This window comes from Cyprinus carpio, chromosome A5, assembly GCF_018340385.1.
Source record: "Cyprinus carpio isolate SPL01 chromosome A5, ASM1834038v1, whole genome shotgun sequence".
In the NCBI taxonomy this organism is placed as follows: domain Eukaryota; kingdom Metazoa; phylum Chordata; class Actinopteri; order Cypriniformes; family Cyprinidae; genus Cyprinus; species Cyprinus carpio.
The window spans coordinates 30,471,660-30,499,611 of record NC_056576.1 but is presented as its reverse complement, the minus strand read 5'-3'; the positions used below and the strand labels follow the sequence as shown (position 1 = coordinate 30,499,611).

General features: G+C 39.2%; 1 long non-coding RNA gene across 1 annotated transcript; it reads right to left on the bottom strand.

Moving 5' to 3' along the window:
• Positions 1-12,820: 12,820 nt before the first annotated feature.
• LOC122145083 lies at positions 12,821-26,938 on the bottom strand. Its single transcript, XR_006160121.1, has 3 exons — positions 26,754-26,938; positions 25,970-26,033; positions 12,821-13,071 (listed from the first exon to the last, which is right to left on the bottom strand). It is a non-coding gene; the product is annotated as an uncharacterized LOC122145083 (long non-coding RNA).
• Positions 26,939-27,952: the final 1,014 nt, after the last annotated feature.

The window sequence follows — 27,952 nt, the reverse complement described above, 5'->3', positions numbered from 1 at the left end:
CTGCAACATGTCAAAGACTCCCCGACAAGTACAAGCCAGCCTCCTGACTCCGCTACCCACACCACAACGACCTTGGTCACACATCACTATCGACTTCATCACTGAGTTACCCAACTCACAAGGTAACACCACTATATTCACCATCATTGCATTCCCTGAGAATATCATCCCAGAGTCTGCTCGTAGCTCCAGTGCAATGGGATATCCTGACAGAGATTGAACAACTTAACAGTCAAGAACCACCTCCAGCCGAAAGTCCGGCCAACCTCATCTATGTCCCCGAGACCCTACGCAAACAACTCATGACCCAGGTACACACGACACCCAGCTCAGGTCATCCTGGAATCACAGCCACGACACAACTCCTTCGAAACCGCTTCTGGTGGCCCTGATACAACTGATACAAGCACATTCATTCGCAACTGCACCAGCTGCAACATGTCAAAGACTCCCCGACAAGTACCAGCCAGCCTCCTGACTCCGCTACCCACACCACAACGACCTTGGTCACACATCGCTATCGACTTCATCACTGAGTTACCCAACTCACAAGGTAACACCACTATATTCACCATCATTGACCGTTTCTCCAAAGCCTGCTGCCTTATTCCCCTACCTAAACTACCAACATCCTTGGAAACCGCCAAACTTCTCTGCAATCAAGTATTCAGGTTCTATGGTCTCCCCGAGGATATTATGTCAGATCGAGGACCACAATTCACCTCCCGAGTCTGGACAGCATTCTTCAAACATCTCAATGTCAATGTCAGCCTCACATCCAGACATCACCCAGAATCAAACGGACAAACGGAACGTCTCAATCCTTGTTCTGGGCAGAATATGCCCAGAATTGCCTCACCAAGCCTGCCACAGGTATGACACCTTTCAAATGCATCCTGGGTTACCAACCACCGCTATTCCCCTGGTCAGGTGAACCCACCGACCTGCCCTCAGTAACCGAATGGCTGCAGAACAGCGAGGCCATCTGGGATCGGGCTCATACCCATCTGCTCCATGCAGTCAGACGACAGGAACAACAGGATAACCGTCATCCTCGCCCTGCTCCAGCATATGCCCCTGGTCAATGGGTCTGGCTCTCCACAAGAGATCTCCGCCTCAGATTACCCTGCAAGAAACTCAGTCCCAGGTATGTTGGCCCGTTCAAAATCATTAGACAAATTACCCCCGTATCATTTCGTTTGGAATTGCCCGCTAATTATCGTGTTTCCCCTACTTTCCACGTTTCCCTACTCAAACCTGCTGGGGGTCCGAGCGGAACGACGGAAGAAGGAGCTGCACCCCAGGCCCCCGCGCCGATCCTGATTGACGGCGAGGAGGCGTATCGGGTGCATGAGTTGCTCAATTCCAGACGCCGTGGGGGTATGCTGCAGTACTTGGTCGACTGGGAGGGATTCGGTGCAGAGGAGCGTTCTTGGGTTAATGCAGATGATATTCTCGACCCTACACTCACTGTGGAGTTTCACCGGACGCATCCAGAGAGGCCGGCCCCCCGACCTCGAGGAAGACCCCGGCGTCAGTTGCATCCTTGCTTCAGGAGCCGCTCGCAGGGGAGGGGCTCTGTTACAGGGGAGGTTCCTGTACCACCTCCCTTGCACCACCAGAGGGAGCCATCGCCCGAATATTAGTTTTACTATGAACTCCATTTCCCACAAGGCCTCATACCTGGGACTAATTACACTTACACTTGCACCACATTTCCACACTAATATAAGCTGCTCACACACACACACTCATTGCGAAGTCTTGATTTGCCTCGACTGTCAGTTCTGAGCATTATTACCCGTGTTTTGTTTTCTACTCTTGACCCTGGACTGTTTCACGTTACTGATTATTCTCTGCCTGCCTCAACTTTCTGCCTGATTTCCCGACTCTGTCTCTGCCTTGCCCCTATTGCTCAGTTTGCTGTCATTTGACCCCGTCTGTTTGACTATCCCAATAAAGAGCTGCAAATGGATCAAACTCCGTCTGGTTCTTCGCAACAGCAAGCAGCGATGAACGGGCCCTCGCACCTGGCTCACCGCCAGCGGGTGGCTTTAGTAAAACAGTGAACGGCGAAAAATATGCGTTTAATGTGGTAAATATAAGAGGAATATGTCAAAGTCATTTATAGGTGCCAATTTTCCTGCTGCCAGCTTGTGACGTTATGACTATAACTGGATTTTGGCATGTAGATTTCTTCAGTCCAGCACTTTTATCAAGCACATGAAATTTAGTGCAGATTGAATATGGAATGTTTGAGTTAGTATAAAGCATGATGTGTCCTATTGCCAACAGGTGGCACTATGATTATAACTGAACATTGGCCTTTAGATGTCTTCAGACCATGACTCTTTCCAAATATTTGAAGTTTGGTGCACACTGGACATTGCATGTTTAAGTTAGTGTAAAACAAGTCATTTCTTGTTGCCAGCTAGTGGCGCCAAGACTCTTATCGAACATGTGAAGTTTGGGGAAGATCAGACATTTTATGCCTGAGTTACAACAACTTCTATTCCCATGGCGAGACATCGAATTTTGTCAGGGCGCCATGGACACACCCTTTAATGAAAACTCAAGATCTTCACAATTTATCTTGGCAAAGGCCTTTAGATTAGACTGACCAAAAAAAATTACAAAGTGTCATAAAATTTCTAGGAGTAGTTTGTTACAGCGTAAAACCTGTCACTTTCTGTTGCCAGCAGGTGGCGCTATGGCTATAACTGAATATGAGCATGTAAATATATTCAGGTCAGCAGTCTTCTCAAACATGTGAAGTTTGTGGCAGATTGAACATTGTATGTTTGAGTTATAGCAACTTCCTTTCTCATGGCGAAACAGCAAAATTTGTAAGGCCGCCACAGACACGCCCTTCAACGAAACCTCAAGATCTTCACAATTTACCATTGCAAATGTGTGTACTGATTTTTGCACATGTACGTGAAACGTAGCTCGAGGCGCACTCTGTTGAAAGTGTATAGGTGGCGCTATCGAGGCATTTTGCCACACCCGATGGACTATTGGCCTTCAGATGTGTTTGTGTAGGTGCTCTTATCAAACATGTGAAGTTTGGGCAAGATTGGACATTTTATGCCTGAGTTAACAATAACTTTTATTCCCATGGCGATACATCGAACTTTGTCATGACACCATGGACACGCCCTTTAACGAAAACTCAAGATCTTCACAATTTAACATTGCACAGGCATTTAGAATAGAGTGACTGAAAAAAAAAATTGATGTCATAAAATTTCTCGGACTAGTTTGTTACAGCGTAAAATACGTCTCTTGTTGTTGGTAGTTGGTGGTGTGACTATAACTGAATATGGGCATGTCAATCTGTTCAGGTCAGGAGTCTTATCAAACATGTGAAGTTTGGGTCAGATTGGACATTGTATATCTGAATTAAGCAACTTTGTTTTTCATGGCGAAACATCGAAATTCGTCAGGCCGCCACGGACACGCCCTTTAACGAAAACTCAAGATCTTCGCAATTTAACATCGCAAAGGCCTTAAGAATAGGCATACCAAATTTAGTGTTGATCTGAATAAATCTCTAGGAGGAGTTCGTTAAAATACAAATACAAAAATGACACAAAATTTGCTCATGAAATTAAAAATAACCGACTTCCTGTTGGGTTTCAGATATTGCTCCAAGAGTCTTTTTTGTAGGTACTGATGCTTTACATGCTTAACCATGTCACTTCCTGTTACCAGCAGGTGGCGCTGTGACTATAACTGAATTTGGGCATGTTGATGTGTTCAGGACAGGACTCTTGTCAAACGTGCGAAGATTGGGGCAGGTCAGACATTACTTGCCCGAGTTACTGCAACTTCCTTTTTTACTGCATTAGTAGCATGCTTTAGCACTTAGCTAAGTGTTGCTAGCATGTTTTAGTATGTGTCTAGCATGTTGGCAGCCTATTTAGCACTTGTTGACACTTTTTAATATGTTCCTAGGAGTCCATAACAGTGTTAACCATGTCACTTCCTGTTACCTGCAGGTAGTGCTGTGACTATAACCTAATTTGGGCATGTTGATGTGTTCAGGACAGGACTCTTGTCAAACGTGCGAAGTTTGGGCCAGATCGGACATTGCTTGCCTGAGTTACAGCAACTTCCTGTTTCATGGCGAAACATCAAATTTTGTCACGCCGCCAGGGACACGCCCCTTGACGAAAATTCAAAATCTTCGCAATTTAGCGTCACATAGGTCTTATGATGACCCTCAACAAATTTGAAGATGATCCGATTAAAACTGTAGGACGAGTTCGTCAAAGTACGAGGCAAAAATCGGACAGGAAATTCAAAATAACGTACTTCCTGTTGGGTTTTGGATTTTCTACCAAGATACTTTTTTGTAGGTAATGGTGTGCTACACGTGTGTACCAATTTTCATGCATGTATGTGAAATGCAGCTCGAGGCGCACTCCGCTGAAATTTAACAGGTGGAGCTATCGAGCCATTTTGCACACCCACTACTGAAACCTATATCAGATGTAAATATTCGCCAGTTCTGATGCGTGTGCAAAGTTTTGTGAGTTTTGGAGCATATTTAAGCCCTCAAAAATGCGATTCATTACAGAGAAGAAGAAGAAGAATAATAAACGGAGCAATTCCAAGAGGGTCCTCGCACCATCGGTGCTCGGGCCCTAATTAAAGCTGCAAGCAGCAATGAAAGGGCCCTCGCACCCGTGCTCACCACCACCCGGTGGCCATAGGAGATTAGTGTACGTTGGACCATATGCTTTTAAAATGGTAAGTATTTGTGCCACATTTCCTGCTGTCAACAGGTGGCGCTATGATTATATATGAATATCGGCATGTAAATGTCTTCAGACCAGGACTTTTACCAAACATGCAAAGTTTCGGGCAGATCAGACATTGCATGTTTAAGTTAGTGTAAAAGAAGTAATTTCCTGTTGCCAGCATTGAATACAGGCATGTTGATGTGTTCAGGACAGGACTCTTGTCAACGGTTTAAAGTTTGGGGCAGATCGGACATTTCTTGCCTGAGTTACAGCAACTTCCTTTTTCACTGCATTAGTAGCATGCTTTAGCACTTGGCTAAGTGTTGCTAGCATGTATTAGTATGTTTCTAGCATGTTGCCAGCCTATTTAACACTTTTTGACACTTTTTAATATGTTCCTAGGAGTCCATAACAGTGTTAACCATGTCACTTCCCATTACCAGCAGGTGGCGCTATGACTATAACTAAATTTTGTCATGGGTGTTTGTTCAGGACAGAACACCTATCACACGTGTGAAGTTTGGGGCAGATCGGACATAGCTTGCCTGAGTTACAGCGACTTCCTGTTTCACGGTGAAACATCAAAATTTGTCAGGCCACCAGGAACACACCCCTTAACGAAAACTCAAAATCTTCGCAATTTAACATCTCAAAGGTCTTATGATGACCCTCACCAAACTTGAAGATATTTCGATTAAAACTGTAGGAGGAGTTTGTCAAAGTACGAGACATTGAAATGGCAAAAACTGCACAAAAATCGTACAGGAAATTCAAAATAACTTACTTCCTGTTGGGTTTTGGATTTTGTTGTAGGTAATGGTGTGCTACACATGTGTACCAATTTTCATGCATGTACGTGAAACGTAGCTCGAGGTGCACTCCGTTGAAATTTAACAGGTGGCGCTATCGAGCCAATTTGCCACACCCACTTCTGAAACCTATATCAGATGTAAATTTTCGCCAGTCCTGATGCATGTGCAAAGTTTCGTTAGTTTTGGTTCATGTTTAGGCCCTCAAAAATGCGATTCATTTCGGAGAAGAAGAACGTCAGTAGGTGCCAGTAGTGAGCATTTAATGACTGAGTCATTGAGTTGTTCATTCAAACGATTCATTCAAATGGCTGATTCATCAGATTTTGAATGAATCAGATGTTTATGCATGGGGCTAATGAAACTTTGACTCAATCAATTCGTTAAAAACACGGAATCATTCACCAATGAACCGGCTGTTCACTGTGAGGTGCGCTGTTTTCCGCCTAAAATGTAACTGATCTAATAATATTGTACTTGCTTTTTGAACTGTTATTTGAGCTATTAATGTTGTGTGATGTTACCTGACTAACTGTATTTTAAATATAAAAACTTTTCATTTTGAATTTTTACCTCAGCCTGCTGAGTTTCTTTGTGTTGCGCATTTTGATTTCTCCTGGAGAGGCTGCGTGAGCTTTGCTTCAGTAGTGCAACCTTATTCCATCAATAGATGCATTATATACAGTAGCTATATCCGCTATTCGCCACTTACTCTAAATGTAATAAAATCAGAATAATACTTGCATTATGGTTATTGCCTAGTTATTTTTGCCTAGTTATAGTTTATGTGCCGGGGCCCCAGCCCAATTTTAACCATGTATACAGTATATATAAATATATATATCGACATTACTGTTTTATTTAATTTTAATATAAGTAAAGCTGACTTCTAATCTTTATTGGACACGCCATTGCCTCTGTGCCCGAACCTAGACAAGTATGATATACTGGTACAATGCAGCACAGTACAAAGTACTCTAGTTATATAACTGCTATTAATACAGGTAATACAAGTGATATTGTGACAAAACAGAGATTCTAACCAAACAGATTATGGGCTATTTGACAAGATCTGAATCTAAGTAACCTTTTTGCACAAAGTTCAAGACTGCTACAGTAACTTGCCCAAGCCTGAGGGGACTTCATAGGCGGAGGGGGAACCAACTCCAGGGTAAGGCTAAAAGCAGCTAAATGTATATATATATATCATAACCCCATCTTTTTAGGCAAAGACCAGACATGGGTTTCATGTAGGGTTTTTTTTAAAAAAATTTAATGGGACTGAATTTGTATTTAACGTTATTACAATTTAATAAAAATGTTAAAACTGATAATTATAAAGGTTTCTTTCCACGTTATTCAAACAGCAAATAAATTATATATAGAAAGTGACATTAACACTAACATCGGTCTATTGCGAGTTTAAGCACTATAAAAAAATAAAAAAAAAATTGTTATAATCACTGAAGCTGTATACACTGTGAAATGAGTCTCTTACATTGGACGTACATCTGTGCTTTGTTGTTTATGATGAGAGAATTCGCAAGAGTCCGGAATTCAATCAGCGAACGTGCGTGCACTCAACAAAACTGATGAGTTTGAATGATGACTCATCTGAATGCCTCTGAGTGGCAATTGCATTCCTAAGCTCAACAGAATTGTGTATGATTGGTTAAATAGATTTAATTTGTTTGTGCAGGGGCATTTTTGTCCAATTAGTGGCATTTTTGCCCCAAGTCCCCATGGCCAGGGGAAGGCTAAGCCTGAATAAGAGTATTGAGATAATAAATAAAAAGGTCGCAGTAACTAACACAATAAATATAGAAAGTAAAAAGTATTAAAAGTAGTATGTAGACCAGTCGCCTTTGGCTTGCTTAGTTGGGGACGCTTGACTGATTTCCCAGACACTATTAAGCCTCTAATTAAGAAACCACAACTAGATCCTAGTGAACTGGCAAATTATAGACCCATTTCAAATCTTCCATTTATGTCTAAAATTTTAGAAAAAGTTGTGTTTGCTCAATAGTGCTCCTTCCTGCAAAAAAATTATCTCTATGAAGAATTTCAGTCGGGTTTCAGGCCTCATCATAGCAGAGAAACTGCACTTGTTAAAATTACAAATGACTTGCTTCTTGCGTCAGACCAAGGCTGCGTCTCATTGCTAGTTTTACTTGATCTTAGTGCTGCGTTCGACACCATAGATCACGACATACTCATAGATAGATTACAAAACTATACAGGTATCCAAGGGCAGGCTTTAAGATGGTTTAGATGCTACCTGTCCGTTCGCTACCACTTTGTTTATTTAAATGGGGAGTCATCTCATTTATCACCAGTAAAATATGGAGTGCCACAAGGATCTGTCCTAGGTCCTCTGCTATTTTCAATATACATGTTGCCCCTTGGTAATATAATTAGAAAATACAGGATTAGTTTCCACTGTTAAGCTGATGATACTCAACTATATATCTCAACGAGACCAGATGAAACTTATAAATTATCTAAGCTAACAGAGTGTGTTAAAAATATAAAAGATTGGATGACCAATAATTTTCTCCTATTAAATTCAGATAAGACAGAGATATTACTTATTGGACCAAAAAACATTACACAGAATCTCGTAGATTACAATTTGCAGTTAGACGGATGTACTGTCACTTCCTCTACTGTCAGAAATCTGGGTGTTATATTAGACAGTAACTTGTCTTTTGAAAATCATATTTCCCATGTTACAAAAACAGCTTTCTTCCATCTTAGAAACATTGCCAAGCTACGAAACATGTTACCTGTTTCTGATGCAGAAAAGCTAGTTCATGCATTCATGACCTCTAGACTGGACTATTGTAATGCACTGCTAGGTGGTTGTCCTGCATCCTTAATAAACAAGCTACAGGTAGTCCAAAATGCAGCGGCTAGAGTCCTTACCAGGTCGAGAAAATATGATCCTATTACCCCAATTTTACAGTCTCTGCACTGGCTACCTATTAAGTTCCGTATCAGTTACAAAATATTATTACTTACTTATAAGGCCCTTAATGGTTTAGCTCCTGCATACCTTACTAGTCTTCTACCACGCTACCATCCATCACGCTCCCTAAGGTCACAAAACGCTGGGCTTTTGATAGTACCTAGGATAGCAAAGTCCACTTAAGGAGGTAGAGCTTTTTCGCATTTGGCTCCGAAACGCTGGAATAGCCTTCCTGATAATGTTCGGGGTTCAGACACACTTTCTCTGTTTAAATCTAGATTAAAAACACATCTCTTTGGCCAAGCATTCAAATAATGGATCTCATAATTTTGGACTGCAGTTATATCTGATCAAATGCACATTATTATTCTTTAGCTTGGGTTAAATAATTAATTTTACTTGGCTGGAACAGCAGCTATGCTAATTATGTCTCTATTTATTTGTCTGTGTTGCCACGGGATGTAACTAGGATTTACACAAGCTCCAGTCTGGATCCAGAACACCTGAGAAGAGATGATGCCAACCCCTTAGAGGACCTCAGATGATGCTAACCCAGAGACAACATACATAACTACCACATTTTTGCTATAAGTTTGATTGTATAATTGCTGTTAATAGTGTTAATCGTCTGTTTGTTTACGTCTTTTATTGATTTTTCCAAACATTTCTGCCGTATGCACATAAACTGACAGTCACCACTGATAAGCTACTACTAAATATTGTAGAAACTTAATTTTCTGTAAAGTTGCTTTGCAATGATTTGTATCGTAAAAAGCGCTATACAAATAAACTTGAATTGAATTGAATTATTGCACTGTAAAACCGAACAGTGAAAATTAATTAAAAAATTAAAGTTAATTTCACTCAAATAATAATGAAAGTTCATTGGACTTAATTGAAATAATTTATGTAAACTCAAAATGCTGTTGTTGTTGTAAGGTGAACTTAAAATTATTGCATTTTCTAGTTCCCAGCATGCTTTGCATCAGCCAACAAGGAAAATAAATATAGAAATTAAGTGTTATTTTGTGTGTTTTTACACAAGATTAACATAGAGAGACATAAGTTAGTACTTAAATGTTGTGTTATGTTAGGATTTACATGTTTCTGTTATGTTGGTTTTGTAGTTTTACCGTTGTGGTGAAGAGTAGAGCCTATGGTTAGGTTGAGGATGGAAAGCAAAACTTAAAGGCTATATATACTGCATGATGTTTGAATATTTATATGCAAGTATTTTGAGTCTTTTTGATAACTACATTAGTACATAATGTAGTTCAGTGCTGTTGCTATCTAGCACTGAACTATAAAGATCTGAATGAATATGCTGTTAATGGAAGTAAGTTATATATGATTATCATTGTGATGAGTGGGGTGGGATCATGGCAGCGAGGCTTGGCTCTCAGCCCCGCCCCTCTTGTCATAATATTTTAAGCTTTATTAACTTAAAAAAAATTAGCTTGTTTACTCAAATATTTTAAGACAATAAGTTTCCACAAATGTTTTGAATATTCTTAACTTAACAGGTTTTACAGTGTGGAAAAGAGCTGAACTGGATGATGACATCAGTGAATCATCAATAAACTGACTTTAGCTGGAAAAACGACTGTTATTGTCTTCTTGCATTATTGACAAACTATTTTCCTTTTTGACACTGCAAAGCTGCTTTGACACAACCAACATTGTATAAAGCAATATACAAATAAAGGTGACTTGACCTGAGTGAGAATACTGAAGTGGAAATCTCAATGTCCGAAGTAGCAATATTAAGTGTCAGAGATAAATTGTTGCAGAGATAGATTAGGGACTGTTGTCTGTTAAGCAGTCTGATGTCTTGAAGATAAAAGCTGTTCTTCAAGCTGGCTGTGTGGAACGTAAGGGACTGCTGGATGGCAATCTAGAAAACAAGACAAGGGTGAGCGCAGTCCTTCATGCTGCTGTGGGCCTTTCTTAAGAAGCGTGTCTGAAAAATGTACTGTAAGGCCAAGAGTTTTTGTCCAGTAATGAGCTCAGCTGTTCTCATCACTCTCTGAGGAGCTTTGAAATCAGAAGAAGAGCAGTTGTCGTACCATACAATGATGTAACCGGTCAGAATGCTCTCTATAATGCATCAGTAGAAGTTTGATATGATGATATGATGACCACTTCTCTGTGACTTTCTGTAGTCCACAATCATCTCCATCTCCATTGACATTTAGAGAAAGATTATTGTCAGCACATCATAATGAGAGTGAATTTACCTCATCTCTGTAGGATGTCCCGTCGCTGTTGGTTATGAGTCCTAGGATAGTTGTATTGTCAACAAATTTGAAGATGGTGTTGGAGCTGTGGTTAGCAGAGCAATTGTAAACAGGGAGTACAAAAGAGGGCTGAGTACACATCCCTGTGGGGCACCAGTGCTGAGTATGAGTGAGAAGGATGTGTGTCTGCCAGTTCTGACCACCTGGGATATGCCAGTCAGGAAGTCCAAGATCCAGTTACATAAGTGACTGTTAAGTCCCAAATCCTTCATGGCAAGTTGAGTGGCAAAGTGGCTGAGTCAAAGTATCTCTGAAACAAAAAAGGCTGGTGGGTTGCTCCTAGTCAGTGGTTTAAAGAGGGACAAACCACCAACCAGCGACAATGTGTTTAAAGCCAAAGATTTACTGATTAACAAGGGCAACAAAGGCTATCCTATCTGGTCCAAGCCAACAGAATGTCTACTGTAGTACAAGTCACACAAAAGTTTAATGATGGTTATGGGAGGAATGTGTCACAACACACAGAGCATCATACTCTGCTGTGTATTGGGGCTGTGTAGTGGGAGACTAATCAGAGCGCCTATGAGGCATGAGAGCATTGGAACTGGAGCTTGGAGCAGTGGAAGAAGGTCACCTGGTCTTATAAGTCCCATTTTCATGGGGAAGTAATGGCACCAGAATGCACTGTTGACAAAGACAAACCAGTGGAGGGGGTGTGATGCTATGGGCAATATTCTCCTGGGCAACCCTGTGTCTGGCCATTCATGTGGATGTAAATTTGACACGTGCTACCAACCTAAACATTGTTGCAGACAAACTCCTTCATGACAATGGTGTTCCATGGATGAAGTTGCCTCTGGACAACACACCCATCACCCACAAATGGTTTGAAGAACATGATGAGTTCAAGGTGTTGCCCTGGCCTCCAAATTCCCCTGATCTCAATCCAATTGAGCATCTGTGGGATGTGATGGACCAACAAGTTCGACCCATGGTAGCTCCACCTCGTAACCTATGGGACTTGAAGGGCCTTCTGCTACATCTTGGTGCCAGATACCACAGGACAACTTTAGAGGTCTTGCAGAGTCCATGCCTCAGTGTGGGACCACTAGCATATTAGGCAGGTGGTCATAATGTAATTGGCTCATTGTTGTACAGGTATACAGACACTTCTCAAATTCACCTGTTCTCTGTGTCTTTGGATTGTGAGGGAAATTGGAGCACCTTGAGGAAACATATGCAAAAATAGAGAAAATCTCAAACCAACAGCCTTCTTGCTGTGAGGGGACAGTACTATCCACTGAGCCACTGTGTCACCCAATCTGCAGTATGTGTTCAGTTAAAACAGGACAATAACTATGATAGAGAACATGCATCCATCCATTCATTACGCAAATTGCTTGTCCTCTTGACAGATATACACACAAAATGTCTGAATTATAAATTCAGTAACAGTTTATTAAGTTTAACAATTAACACAAAAAGGTAAAGATAAAACAAATTACACCCATTAATCATCTGTCCACATTTCTGTTTTACTCTGCAACAGCAGTTAGATACAATAAGGCAACACTGCCATCACACATGCACATAATTATTATTATTATTATGCATATTAAATAATTTGTCGCCTTGGAATTATAAGGTTCTATTTGCGTTCTGGGCAGTTTTGAGATATTATAACATTCGAGACATTTTAAGACAACAGACAATGCTTTAGCAAAGGTGTTTAACAAAGTTTAATAAACACTGAAAAATGTTTCACTGACTATATATAACTAAAAATATTTCACATTTAAATGGGTCATATGATGCGATTTTAATTTTTCCTTTCTCTTTGGAGTGTTACAAGCTCTTGGTGCATAAAGAAGATCTGTAAAGTTGCAAAGACTAAAGTCTCAGATCCAAAGAGATATTCTTTATAAAAGTTAAGACTTGTCCACAACCCCCTGAAACGGCTCGTTCTAACATGCCCCCACATCTCTACGTCACTATGTGGGAAGATTTGCATGACACCGCCCAGATGTTCATGCAAAGAAAGAAGGTGTACCTTTTATTCTCGTTGTAGTATTGTTGTTGTCGCCACCAATCAGCTTTCACTGTGGACGAAGCGGAGTCCAGCCCGGGGTTGTCACATGTGGTTGCTGCAAGCCCAACTGACACTCCTTCATAAAATCGTCCGACCGCACCGTTCTCAAGCCCACCTGCCTCTGCTCACTTAAGCCGGCCTTCGCTCACTCTAGGCCGCGGCTCACTCTAGGCCTCCGGCCTCTGGCTCACTTAATGCCGTGGTGTATGACTCTGTTTCTCTGAGAAAGCGAAACTACTTTGTTTGGCCTTCCAAAAGAGGACACAATTAGAAATCATGTTTATATCACCTTTATAATGGGTTTTATGTTTATGTCTCGTTGCTCCGGCCAGACAGGGCATCACAATATGTTAAGGGGCGTAACATTTCCGTCACATGCTTGAGGTATTCAGCCAAGCACAACATACTGGATAGCATTTTTGGGAAACGCACGTGAAACAATAACGAACGTTCGTAAAATCACTCGTAGAAAACTCTCTTAAGCGCTAAGATCAATCGTTATCAGGAAACCCGGCCCTGCACAATTTAACTAAATCATTGAAACTCTAAAGAATGGATTGATTAATAAAATGGCCTCATGATTAAAGTCAAGTTCTCGAAATGCACACGATGTAAAAAAGAGCTTCATTAATTGACAACTTCAGTGATTTTAACGGGAGTCTTCTTTACTTGCTTTCATGTAATTTAAGTAAAAAAAAAAATTCAAATAAATAAATAAATTGTAGCCGCATTTAAATGCAGTTTTGTATAATATTCCTTAAAATTTCAGTGCAAGATTTGCTCGGCGCGCATGATGCTGAGTGCTCGCAGCATTTATTCTTATTTGTCTACATATTTTATCTTCATTACAAATCTTGTTTGGTTTTATTTAGGATAGTTGCATGTAAAAAAATATTTGCTTTGCAATGCATATGCAAAATGTGAATTATTATTCATATTCAAGTGTTTGTGCGAAAATTATTACGCATGCATGACAGGGAGGCGCCCTCTCGGTCAAGTGATTTTTTTCCTGATAATGAAATAACTGAAAATTGTGGTGTCTCACATACATGAAAAATATATCTACAGAAAGCTTGAAATGTCTTTTAAATGAATCAATTCAGAACGAAAGCATTATGTAATCTGTGAAGGTTGCATTTCTCTCTAAAGGCGCATCCATGTGGAGAGAATCAGCACTGTGAATTTCAACTTGCAGCCAACAAGAAAACATTTGTTTATTAATAAATAATTAAAATGTCTCCTTTTTCACAATTATTGGGCTACTTCTGCCTGTGCTTTGTGGCAAACTTAATGCATGTGCTTGAGCGTGGAATATATTGATGCCTTAACACTGATTTTTCCTCTGAAACACAAAAACGAAAATTTAAATAAAATTTATATTTTATGGTTTGAGAATGGCAAGCCCTTCTCTGCAGATATTGTGCTTCTGGTTTGTGCATTTTAAATCACATAAAGTCTACAAAATATATAAAAACTCTTGTGTTTTTTGTTACGTCTGTAAAAAAAAAAGCCTATAAAACATGTTCATAAACGGATAATTTACTGATGTCTGCAGTCTGTTTGGGATTTAGAAAACTTCAATATATTGTTCATGAATAGGCTACATTCTGTGAAAATTTATATTTCACACTTTAAAAAATATTGTATGGACGCAACAAAATAAAACCGCAGACGCTCCACTCTGGGCTCCCGTAGTTCTGATTGGGCTCAACCCTCCCCCGTGCGTTTGAGACACGCTGCCGAGCAGAGTATGAGTGGAGCGGAGTGATTCTGACTGGAGCGAGGAGCAGATTTTTTTAAAGTTGGAGCGTCGTGGTTTTCACTCACTCCAATAGGCTCCACCACCACTCCATCACGAATACAATTCATGCAAACAGCCCGTAATATAACTGCACAGCAAGAATTCACATGATAAACATATTTAGCTATAGCTTGATTCAGATATTCTCTCTGATCAAAAATTATGACTGCAATAGTCGAGCGTTACAGGCTAGTTCTCAAGGAGTTTGTCTGTTCCTTTTACTGATTATTTTCGGGTTAAAGCATGATTTAAACAGATACAGCACATTCACACGCAGTCTCTGTCGCAATAATGCTTTCAAACAAATGTAATTTTACAGTGCTGCTTCATCTGTAACTGATTTTGAAATCTGTAAGAAATACATTGATCTGTAGATAAAATAACTGACGAAAATGTACTGTTGTTTACATCACAAACAAAATTTGCACAGCAGAAAGCAGCAATTATACCTTTTAATGCTGACAATGTTATTAGTTTGGCGTTTGGTATGAAAAAAAGTTTGCACACAATAGCCTAACCCCCTTTGAAACTCTCCTGTTATTTTATTTATTTGTTTATTTTTTATTTTATTTTTATAGGCTAATTTCAACTTTAGCCACGGAGCGAGTGCGGAGCAGTGTTTCTGGTATCAATGAACTCAGAGCGGAGTGATTATTAAATGCTCGGAGCGCAGAGGGGAAATTGTTCTGCCGAGTGAGAGAGATGTTTAGCCTGACGAAATGAACAAGACCGTCCGGTGTAGACACGGTTAGACAGTGTCTGCTATATTTACAAATAATTGATATAAGAAATAAAAATAAATACATAACCTAAACCAGTGACATAACGAGATGAAAATATAGACTAGAAAATATATTTACACTTGCTTTGTCCTCCGTCCATGACACTGACTCACTGCGGAGTTGCCAATTTTAATCTAAACAGCTCTTAACGCAGAGTGGATGGTTAGATGCATGATGAGCTAGAATTAAAAAAATAAATTAATAAATCAAATAAAGTTCTTTCCAACATTAAGGTAATAACATTAGCTACTGCTTTTTTTTATCATATTGTTTTAGTTATACATTTGACTGGTAAATGAGAAAGAATTAAATTAAAACTTGTTTTGAAAAATTTATTTGTCATTTGAATATTGATTTTAAGTACGGAGGCAAAAAAATCGATTTAAATTGTAAATCAGATTTTTTTGTGAAAGAAATCTGGGATTTTTTTTTAGGCCATAGGCCTATCGCCCAGCCCTAATGCAACAGGGTTTTTTTTTTTTTTTTTTTTTTTTTTAGTTAAGGCAACTTCCTCTGAAATTAAGTTATAATAACTTATAAACTTTATTGCGCTATACAGTAGTCAACATTTGAAGTGGATCAAACCTTTCTTTAAAGTTGTTTTAAAACCAATATGATCTAAAAACCTGTTCTGCAAGTTTGAAACCCTCATAAGACACTGTCCGCATGAAAGACCAAGAGATTCACACCTTTATCTCGACCCCCACAAGCTATACATAACTACCCCAAAACCCCAACCCCCTCCAGCTGAACTGAATTTGGTCTGTTTTTGGGCTGTGAGGAACAGAGTGTTGTCATGTTACTGGGTTGAAACATGCCTGCACTCACAGCACCCGTTCTCTTTTTATTCATTATTTTCTCGCAGCCCATATTATTATTATCACTAGACCAAAATAATAACAAATTCTCAATTGATAATTAATCATTATTTTTGAGAAAATCATAGACGTTTGTGAACGTAGACGTTTGAGGAAGGCTTTAAGACCAAGCGGAATCCTCCGTCAACTGCTCCCGCTTCACAGCGAGCATGAGCTCCAACTGACCCAGCTTCACAGTCCACTTTGGATTTTATAAAATCAATTTGAGGCGAATACAACTCATTGATCATGAGCCCAACATTTAGCAAGGTGGGAAAACATTCAGTCTACCTGAAGAAAGATGTATTTCATTGAGCTAATGCTGTTAAATACAGATAAAAAAATAAATAAAAATAAAATAAAATAACCCCGTAGGCTATTCTTAAACTTGGAGCTCATTATATTTAAGTAGAAATCCAAACACCAGAAGCAACCTACACTCTCTAAGTGTTCTTTCTTTGAAAAGTATGCATTTTATTTATTCACAGGCTATATGGTTGAAATAATATTTTAGTTGAAAACTTTAAGTGCCATTGTTAAAAAAAATGCATCATAAAAATGTTTCATAGACCTTCAGTTGTCATGCTTTAAAATCCAATGGACAGACATAGGCCTATATTATTGTACATTACAAATATTTGGATCGTCCCTTATTTTCTTAAAGAGTAAATACTTATTTTCTTCAAGAATAAACATTATAAATAAAGAATAAAAGAAAGAACCTCTATTACCCCTTTTTTTCCATTTCTGAAGTTAATTTGCAACCCTAATGATGATGTGACTCCCCTGACAGTTGCAGGTTCCTCAAAAAAAAAATAAAAAAAATAAAACCTTGTTAGAGCTATGTGAGTGATTAAAAGTGTGTGCTTGGTTTCCAAAATTGAAAACGAATACAGCTCTTAAAAAATTATATGATGAAAAAATCATGATAACATATTATTAATTCATAGAAATAATTTAAGCAATTAAAACCTTTTTTTTTTTTTTTTAATACCATATTCAACTTGAATCTCAATACTATTAAACTGACTTTAAAATCTTAAGAAGTTTATAAGTTGAAATGGTAAAATATCACAGTGCATGTTAAATAGCCTAAATGAACTTGTAGCCTATCTTATATAGTATCCGAAGACCTTGATTGCATGTTAGCATAAAACTAACAATATATTTAGACTTTTTTTTTTTTTTTTTTTTTTTTAATGAACAATTCCTGTATATAATATGTGACAGCAACCTTTATATCAAACATTTTGAAATCGTCCACAGCTGAGCATCGCGGGAGGCAGCTTGAGCACGCGGAGTGAATGCGCATGCACAAAGTCATTTTCGGATGCAATGGAAAAATAAAGCTGGATAAAATTATAGCTACACGAAACTTGTAAATAGTTAACAACATAGCCTAGATTAGGCCCATACTCTGTTCCTAAGTATATAATGTATATTAGTTAACCCACAATAACACATTTTAACCGATTAATCAACTATTTTTGTTTGCTGCATTTTTTTAAACATGCTAAAAAATAAATTACATTTGTGAGAGTTGCATTTTATTACATTCAGAAATAATAACGGCAGGCCTAATAATGCTTATACCAACAGGATATTTTTAGTTCCCTTCACTTTACAACAAATCCTTTAAATTCAACAAATTTATCAGAACAGAACAAGAATTACAAATATATAATTCTAATGATAAATATAATTGCAGTATATAATAATATAGGCTTATAAACAAAAAATAATAATTATTAAAAATAATTTAAAGCGATACATAAGGTAAGGTTATCTCTCTCATTCGGGACAAATCCAAACATGCTGCCCATTTGAAGCTAGTAGGCATTGGATTTCACACGTGTTTCAGTATCTACGAAAAAAAAATCATAATGAGCACAAATATGTCAGTGGCCCGCTACTGGCGCTCGTGAACGACTGCTGTTTCCAATGAATATGTGTGTGCGAGGCACTAGCGCGATCAAATTCACAATTCACAATTTTTGGTCACACAGTAAAGGCATAATTCAAAAATGCAAAGTGTTAGCAGTTTGAAAAATCAAGAATAATAACAGAGTGAATAAGAATTATTTGTAAATGCTGCACCGTTCTAATTTCGCTCTGCAAATGGAACCTGAAGATTATTATTATTATTTTTTTTAACCAAGAAAGAACCGAAATGAAAACATTTAGCTTTTAATCCGTAATATATATATATATATATATATATATATATATATATATATATATATATATATATATATATATATATATATATATGCCTAGCTATACATGTAATGACTCTTTAATAACAATAGCATGCATAAGAGCCTTTGTGTAAAGGTCTTTCTTTAAATTTTTGATTAGTAGACTGTAGCCTAAGACTATCCTATTTTTGAATGGCTTTTAAGGATGTTATAATGTATATTATAATGTTATTGTTGTTTAATGTCTTCCTTTCATTTTACAATTACATTCATTTCGCAATTCGTCCCTTTGTGCCACTTGGCGGTAGTTTTGCGAATGACTTTAACATGTGACTGACTTGCAGTTAACGCCGCGGCCCTGCGGCGGCGGTACGTGCGGCGGTATTACCCATTTTGGTTGTCAACCTACTGTATATATATATATATATATATATATATATATATATATATATATATATATATATATATATATACACTGAACAAAATTATAAACACAACGCTTTTGTTTTTGCCCCCATTTTTCATAAGCTGAACTCAAAGATCTAAGACTTTTTCTATGTACACAAAAGGCCTATTTCTCTCAAATATTGTTCACAAATCTGTCTAAATCTGTGTTAGTGAGCACTTCTCCTTTGCCAAGATAATCCATCCACCACACAGGTGTGGCATATCAAGATGCTGATTAGACAGCATGATTATTGCAAAGGTGTGCCTTAGGCTGACCATAATAAAAGGCCACTCTAAAATGTGCAGTTTTATCACACAGCTCAATGCCACAGATGTCGCAAGTTTTGAGGGAGTAATGCAGGAATGTCCACCAGAGCTGTTGCCCGTGAATTGAATGTTCATTTCTCTACCATTAGCCATCTCCAAAGGTGTTTCAGAGAATTTGGCAGTACATCCAACCAGCCTCACAACCGCAGACCTCGTGTAACCACACCAGCCCAGGACCGCCACATCCAGCATCTTCACCTCCAAGATCATCTGAGACCAGCCACCCGGACAGCTGCTGCAGCAATCGGTTTGCATAACCAAAGAATTTCTGCACAAACTGTCAGAAACCGACTCAGGGAAGCTCATCTGCATACTCATCATCCTCATCGGGGTCTCGACCTGACTGCAGTTCGTCATCGTGACCGACTTGAGTGGGCAAATGCTTACATTCGATGGCGTCTGACAATTTGAAGAGGTGTTCTCTTCACGGATGAATCCTGGTTTTCACTGTACAGGGCAGATGGCAGACAGTGTGTATGGCGTCGTGTGGGTGAGCGGTTTGCTGATTGTGGATTGAGTAGCCCATGGTGGCGTTGGGGTTATGGTATGGGCAGGCGTATGTTATGGACAACGAACACAGGTGCATTTTATTGATGGCATTTTGAATGCACAGAGATACCGTGTTGAGATCCTTAGGCCCACTGTTGTGCCATTCATCCACGACCATCACCTCATGTTGCAGCATGATAATGCACAGCCCCATGTTGCAAGTATATGTACACAATTCCTGGAAGCTGAAAACATCCCAGTTCTTGCATGGCCAGCATACTCACACATTGAGCATGTTTGGGATGCTCTAGATCGGCGTATACATTCCAGTTCCTGCCAATATCCAGCAACTTTGCACAGCCTTTGAAGAGGAGTGGACCAACATTCCACAGGCCACAATCAACAACCTGATCAACTCTATGCAAAGGAGATGTGTTGCACTGCTTGAGGCAAATGGTGGTCACACCAAATACTGACTGGTTATCGTTCCACCCCTAGTGGCTAGGCAACTCCCCGGATCTCAATCCCATAGAGAACCTGTGGTCAGTCCTCAAAAGACAAGTGGACAAGCAGAAGCCCACAAATTGTGATCAACTCAGAGAACTAATAAGGCAAAAATGGATCGCCATCAGTCAGGCATTTGGGCCAGAAGCTTATATCCAGAATGCCAGAGCGAACTGCAGAGGTTATGAAGAACAAGGGTCAACACTGTAAATAATTTTTGCCAGGAAAAACCTTTAAAACTTATGATATGCATATCATTGTTTTTCAGTATACCATAGAAAAATGTGGAAAAATAATCTACAAACCCGATTCCAACAAAGTAAAAAAGGAATGGAATAATTTACAAATCTCATAAGCTTATATTTTATTCACAATAGAATATAGATAACATATCAAATGTTGAAAGTGAGATATTTTGAAATGTCATGCCAAATATTGGCTCATTTTGGATTTCATGAGAGATACACATTCCAAAAATGTTGGGACAGGTAGCAATAAGAGGCCAGAAAAGTTAAATGTACATATAAGGAACAGCTGGAGGACCAATTTGCAACTTATTAGGTCAATTGGCAACATGATTGGGTATAGAAAGAGCCTCTCTGAGTGGCAGTGTCTCTCAGAAGTCAAGATGGGCAGAGGATCACCAATTCCCCCAATGCTGCGGCGAAAAATAGTGGAGCAATATCAGAAAGGAGTTTCTCAGAGAAAAATTGCAAAGAGTTTGAAGTTATCATCATCTACAGTGCATAATATCATCCAAAGATTCAGAGAGTCTGGAACAATCTCTGTGCGTAAGGGTCAAGGTCGGAAAACCATACTGGATGCCCATGATCTTCGGGCCCTTAGACGGCACTGCATCACATACAGGAATGCTACTGTAATGTAAATCACAACATGAGCTCAGGAATACTTCCAGAAAACAATGTCGGTGAACACAATCCACCGTGCCATTCGCCGTTGCCGGCTAAAACTCTATAGGTCAAAAAAGAAGCCATATCTAAGCATGATCCAGAAGCGCAGGCATTTTCTCTGGGCCAAGGCTCATTTAAAATGGGCTGTGACAAAGTGGAAAACTGTTCTGTGGTCAGACGAATCAAAATTTGAAGTTCTTTTTGGAAAACTGGGATGCCATGCCATCCGTACTAAAGAGGACAAGGACAACCCAAGTTCAGCGCTCAGTTCAAAAGCCTGTATCTCTGATGGTATGGGGTTGCATGAGTACGTGTGGCATGGGCAGCTTACTCATCTGGAAAGCCACCATCAATGCTGAAAGGTATTTTCAGGTTCTAGAACAACATATGCTCCAATCCAGACATCGTCTCTTTCAGGGAAGACCTTGCATTTTCCAACATGACAATGCCAGACCACATACTGCATCATTTACAACATCATGGCTGCGTAGAAGAAGGATCCGGGTACTGAAATGGTCAGCCTGCAGTCCAGATCTTTCACCTACAGAAAACATTTGGCGGATCATAAAGAGGAAGATGTGACAAAGAAGACCTAAGACTGTTGAGCAACTAGAAGCCTGTATTAGACAAGAATGGTACAAACATTCCTATTCCTAAACTTCAGCAACATCTCGTCTCCTCAGTCCCCAGACGTTTGCAGGCTGTTTTAAAAAGAAGAGGGGATGTCACACAGTGGTAAACATGGACTTGTACCAACTTTTTTGAGATGTGTTGATGCCATGAAATTTAAAATCAACTTATTTTTTAAAGCGCTATATAAATAAAGGTGACTTGACTTGACTTCTAAATAAAATATTGAAATTTGAAACTTCCACATCATTGAATTCTGTTTTTATTCACAATTTGTATAGTGTCCCCACTTTTTTGGAATCGGGTTTGTATAAATACTGAAGCAGCAAACTTTGCAAAACACAAAATTGATGTCACTGCCAAAACCTTTGGCCATGAATGTACAGCTTGCCGCCCCTGAGCTCACCGGTGTCTGTTGATCTCTCCAGAGAAATTTCAAAATCAGTCTTTATTCCTGAATCAATCTGATTTGTTATATCATCCCCCAAATATCACTGCTGATAGAGATGGAATGCTCTTTGAATCTGAGCAGCACTGTGAGAAAAGGTGACCCTAACACTGGTCCAGGGAGAAAGAGTTGTTAAGGTTTTGACCCTGATAATGAAACGAGAAATTAAATACCACCCCGTTCTTCCCATTGCATTGTGCCATGTGATAGGTAATGTTTCAGGATTTGGTTGATCATGCTTCAGCACTGAGTTCCATCTTGATCGCATAACCTAACTGCTCCAGTTTCTGGATCTCTGCAGTATAGGCAGCTACTTGCTCTGGATGTTTCACCAGCCTCCTCTCAATGGCTTAAGAATACTGTGGGAGAACAGTATTCTTAACACAGAACATGTTTTTTTAACACTTGAAAGTGGAGTTGCAAAATGTGCAGCACCATCCAACATTACCCTTACTGTTTTGCTCTCCAGAAGTACCACTGCTTCCTGCTCTTGGCTGGATCTTGTGCTTATCTTCTCACTTTGGTGAGGCAAGCACATCTGTCTACCAGAGTCTCTCCACTTATTTGAAAAATGTGGTTTCTGATGGTAATTAAAGTGAAAAGACATTGTTGTCCAGAAATCTTGTGTTACACTGGGTCCTGTAAAGTCCAGCCAAGATGAGTCCTGATGGCCACTGGTCAGTGTTTAGGAGGCAGGCAGTAGCAGCATCACTGTCATCTGGAGTAGTCTTTGGAAAATCTCCACTCCTGAGATTAATGTCATGAAGTACAATCAGGTGCCAGCAATTACATGGTTTGCAGTACATTTTCAGGTTACACTCTGAAACATGATGATTCCACCCACGGTGCCAGCATCTGTCACAGTCTTTGATCCAGTTTTGTTTCTGGTCAGCAGTAAGCTGCTTAAAGTTGTTGCAATTATTGAGGGAGTGTTTATGGTGGTCATGGTAAGGGCAATAAGTGGTGTGGGTTTGTTGGAGGAGAATGGCATCTTTGTCACAGGAGGTGCTTTCTCTGTGCCAAGCAGAATGTGGGCACTTTAAGCTGATGGCTTAGTGTCTCTTATCACCTCATGTTCACACTAGATAATCCTTGATGACTGACCCCTTTAAAGCTTGATGTGTCCTCCTACACTTTATACTCCAGCCATCTAAGAGATCAAGAAGAGTGGGGATTGGCATCCTGCAATCCTCACTGAGTATTTGGAATTTAAATCTCTCCATGGCCGTACCTGGGAGAATGTTCTCCAGGGCTATCTTGAGCTGTGAGAATTTTCTAGGATTAAGATGTCTAGGATTAAAAGTCTCAAATAGTAGGGGCTGGAACTCGGTATATTTGCTCTAGTTCAGGGGGAGATACTGGGCTTAATGCTCGATATGGTACGTGAGCGTGCCGGATAGAGTCAAACTGTGGCAGAGTTGTGGAACCTTGGCTCATATATGACGCATAATATGTATGTCTGTGAGGTTGTTCAGTTCTGGAGTGATAGGCCTTTTCCTCCCTTGAAGCATCCCACCTGGCTGGTTCAGATGTGAAGGATGGTAGGAGGAGTGTTGCTTTGTTCTCTGAACAACTATTGGAGCTGGGGAGACCTCAGAACTGCGATCAGACTGATCTGACTCATTAGATCTGAATTGTGGAGACACTGGCTGTGGTCTGGGCAAACTGCATAGCATGAGTATGGGCCGCATAGGGGTGGAGGAGGAGGAAGGAAACTGTACTGCAGGCTGTTGCTGCTCCAGCTGGATCTGTAGCTGCTGTATTTGTCATTTTAGGATCCTGGTCTCGGTGTCCCATGGTTCATTGTCAGACCACTGTAGAGAATTATCAGACCCTCTGCGAAGTAACGATGGTTCAGTGATGCCAGCTGGGCCCTCCTCTTTACCAGGAGCCAATGTAGGATGTAACTGAAAATGTGGTGACATGGGTTCGGGGTATAGCCTTGGGAGAGTGAAGCCACTGAGTAAACCTGACTATTACAGCTTGAAGGACCATATAAAAATGAGTGGCTAGTAGTAGCTCTTTTCCCTTAATGTGAATTTGCTGGTTGATAACAGATCCACCACAGAGCTTCCAGTTAGAGATGGGAACAACTCATTTATTGTCACCAAAACTCAGTGACTGAAAAAGAGGGAAGAGAATCTTTGGGGGGAGAAGGGGGAGTGATTTCTCTGCATGCCTGAATGGAAACCAGCTTCAAATTCACTCCATTGTGAATGGCAAAAAAATGGGATCCAGTGCAGGATTCCTTGCGGTGGATGTTAGATGTTAGAGCATAGTAAGAAAGTCTGAAGAGGTTTGTCAGTCTCCAGATACATTTTAGAAAAAAAACATCATGAAAATATGTAGTTAAGATGTGAGACCAATGTGCTTGGGTTGGTAGAGTACTGGTTATATCTGTCTGTGATCAAAAAATGAGATATCACGTATGTCAGCCACAGGCAAACCATGTGTCAGTATTAAATCAAATGTATGACCATGACTGTAAAAAAAAAAAAAAAAAAAAAAAAAAAAAACTGAAAATGCCTGAACCTGAAAATATTTTATTAAAAGTGACCACGGAGCACCAAAGGGTTAAATAAATGTTGAACATTTGACTCACCATGTGGGAAGTGGATTCCTATATTAATAGATTAAATAAGTAATTTTAATGCATTAGTTTTATCACAGAGGTGTCATCCAAATTTTATTTATTTTATTTACTTATTTATTTATTTTTTTGTGGGTTATATGTTATTCTCAACCTGACAAATCACAGCAAAACAAAAGGACAGCCAAATTAGATTTTTCTTTGGAATGCACCAATACCATTTTTATGGCTGTGTGGCTGCAGAAATGTATAGATAGAAATCCTTATTCATTATTGCATTTAATCAGCCTCCGGCCAACAAAGAAACACAGAAACTTTTTTTTTTTTTTTTCTGGGATAGGCTCCAACATCTCAGCAGTCCAACACGGGACAATCGGTTTGAAAAAGAAATGAATGGGTTAATATTTCACAGTGGATGAAGGAGTATTTGTATTCCTGAGGCTGCTCTGTATACCACTTCTGGCATGCCAACAGCACCCAAAAGTAGGAGTATAAGAGAAGTGTGAATGGGAATTCAAATATCCACATTAAAAAAGTGACTTCCAAGGGTTATGTAAACGGCAGCATAATTCTTTGTAATTCATTTTGGGGCAGGTGAATTGACAGTTCATGACATATACATAACTTCTCTTTGCAGGTTCCTCAAAGAATGCTGATGGTCCTCTGGTAGAATTTATATTACTAATATGGCTATTTTGTGACCTGGTGCAGAGTGACTCTGTCCTCTGACAAAATGCATTAAACATCTACAATACATGATTAAGTTTCTGTTGTACATAGACATGTTTATGAATATATAATAAATATTGATTCTGCACATGCTAAGAGCAGACTGTGTATTGTTTACCGAATTAAAGCAAACAAAAAAAGTGTAATATGCGCACATCCAAAAACTTTAGGCAGGTGCTCGATCACATGGAGCACTTCACTGTAAATAAACAAAAATCAGCACACTGCCACTACTGCTCTCAATAACAAAGTTTTTTGAGAGCAGTAGTGGCAGTGTGCCGATTTTTGTTTATTGACACTGAATTAAAGCACACACGAGATAACGGCATGGTACTAAATTACATGGTATTATTTGCAATGGCACAGTTAATAACATTAGCATAGAAAAGTGTTAAAAGTGCAAACCTCTTTCCCCAAATAGGCTGTCCACTAAAGTATTCAATAGTTTGTCAATCTTTTCAAAGTGGTTCTGAAAAACAAGAAAAGAGCAGAAATACAAAAGTGCGGTTTTCACTTGAAGATGTATGGAGAATGCAGACTTGTGTCTGCTCGGTCTTAGTGACCTTCCATTCCACACTGATTCATGTGCCCGACACAATAACACATACAACATGTGGAGTTTTTCAGGTCATTTGGATTGGTGGCAGGTTACCCTGACATCAAACCTTTGTAACCTGGCTTCCTCAGCAGAGCATGAACAGTTACAGTGTATAGAATTAAACTGAAATGCCACAGCATGAGCAATGAGAAGAGTGTTCACAGTTGTATAATTCACACATGAGGTAACAATAGGTTATTTCTGATATAGAAATTACATTAAAAATACAATTGCTTTTTTTATTACATGATTTTAAACTTGAATAAAACCAATCAATTTAGATAAACTTTATAAAACATCATAAAGAAAATCTGTTAGTTTAGCCGACAAAACATTTTTTTTTGAGTTTACAGAGTTTAACTGCAGTGATGTTCTAGTCAGTACATAATCTGAATTTATCTAAACCTTAATAGATAGACAAAACATAAATGCATATAATGCTTGCAAAACAAATGTAGAGAAATAAAAGTAGTGTTTTTAGGCTCGGATGTGATTTAGTACTAGAAGTACTAGATGCGCTCAGCATCCACGGGGATTCTAATGTTCTCGTCAAGTAAAACATGTATTACAAGTGAACATGGCGGTCCTTACCATATCTACTAGTTCCATAAAACAATATGTGACAGCTGGAAACTGTAGACCGATCGAGGCCGCTCGCTCCTCTGCTGTGGAATGATTGAATTAAAGAACGAACGAATGCGCGTCCGATCCCGAAAGCGCTGGAGAGTGACGCGAGGTGGCGCGGTGATCCTAAAAGTGTAACGGAAGTGAGAATGACCAATAGGGGCTCAAGTCTTTGCTGTTACGATGGCATAGGCTATCAGATGACGGGGTCACAGTCTGAACCAAGGCAACCCTGCGAGGTCCCACGTGGATTTCAGAAAAGAACATCTGAAAAAAAAAATGCCAAGCGGTAGTTAACGTTGTAATGTGATAAATATAATGAAAGAAAACGATTTGAATGTTGCATGACGTGTATGCGCAAACGTTTGTATTAAATCTCTCGCCTCTTGCTCTCTAGGTTCTTCTTCTTCGTTTCCCCCCAAGTTATGGATAATCACGTCCTCACTATGTTCACAACTCTTCTGTAAAACCCCATTGTGTATCTTTGGGATACACTACTTATCCGTGAATGCACATTTGCATATGTAAAACCCAGTAAATTATGTCAGGTGCAGCTCAAATCTACACAAGCAAATGTCCCTGGGTTACTGACATGTGGTATTAGTGTGACCTGAACATGCTGGACACCATGAAGTGACTCACTTCATATTAATCAAATCGGCCTTTACATTTTAGTATTCATCTCATGTCAGTATATATTATTTTAAAGATATTTTACAGGAGTAAATATATCTTATTTTATTTTTTATAATAAAAAATAAAAAAACATGTAAGGATAAAGCCTTTACTAAAAATAAATTCAGGCCCACACACTACACACTTTGTTAATAAATATTAATATAAAAACAACAACAACAACAAAAAAAGATTTATGCTCTGATTTCTGTATATTTTTTTTTTTTTACATGGGTTTCCTTAGAAAGAGTTAAAATGACAGTTCACCCCAAAATTGAAATTCTATCATCATCATCATCATCATCATCATCATCATTTCTCTCTCTCTCTCTCTCTCTCTCTCTCTCTCTCTCTCTCTCTCTCTCTCTCTGTTGCATGCTGGGAGTGGGGGTGACGCTTGAAAGGCACGTGCGAGAGTGCAAAGTTCCAAAATTTGGCTGTGAAACGGGGGTCTTTTCTCTCCTTTTTTCGGGATTTATTTATTTTACTTT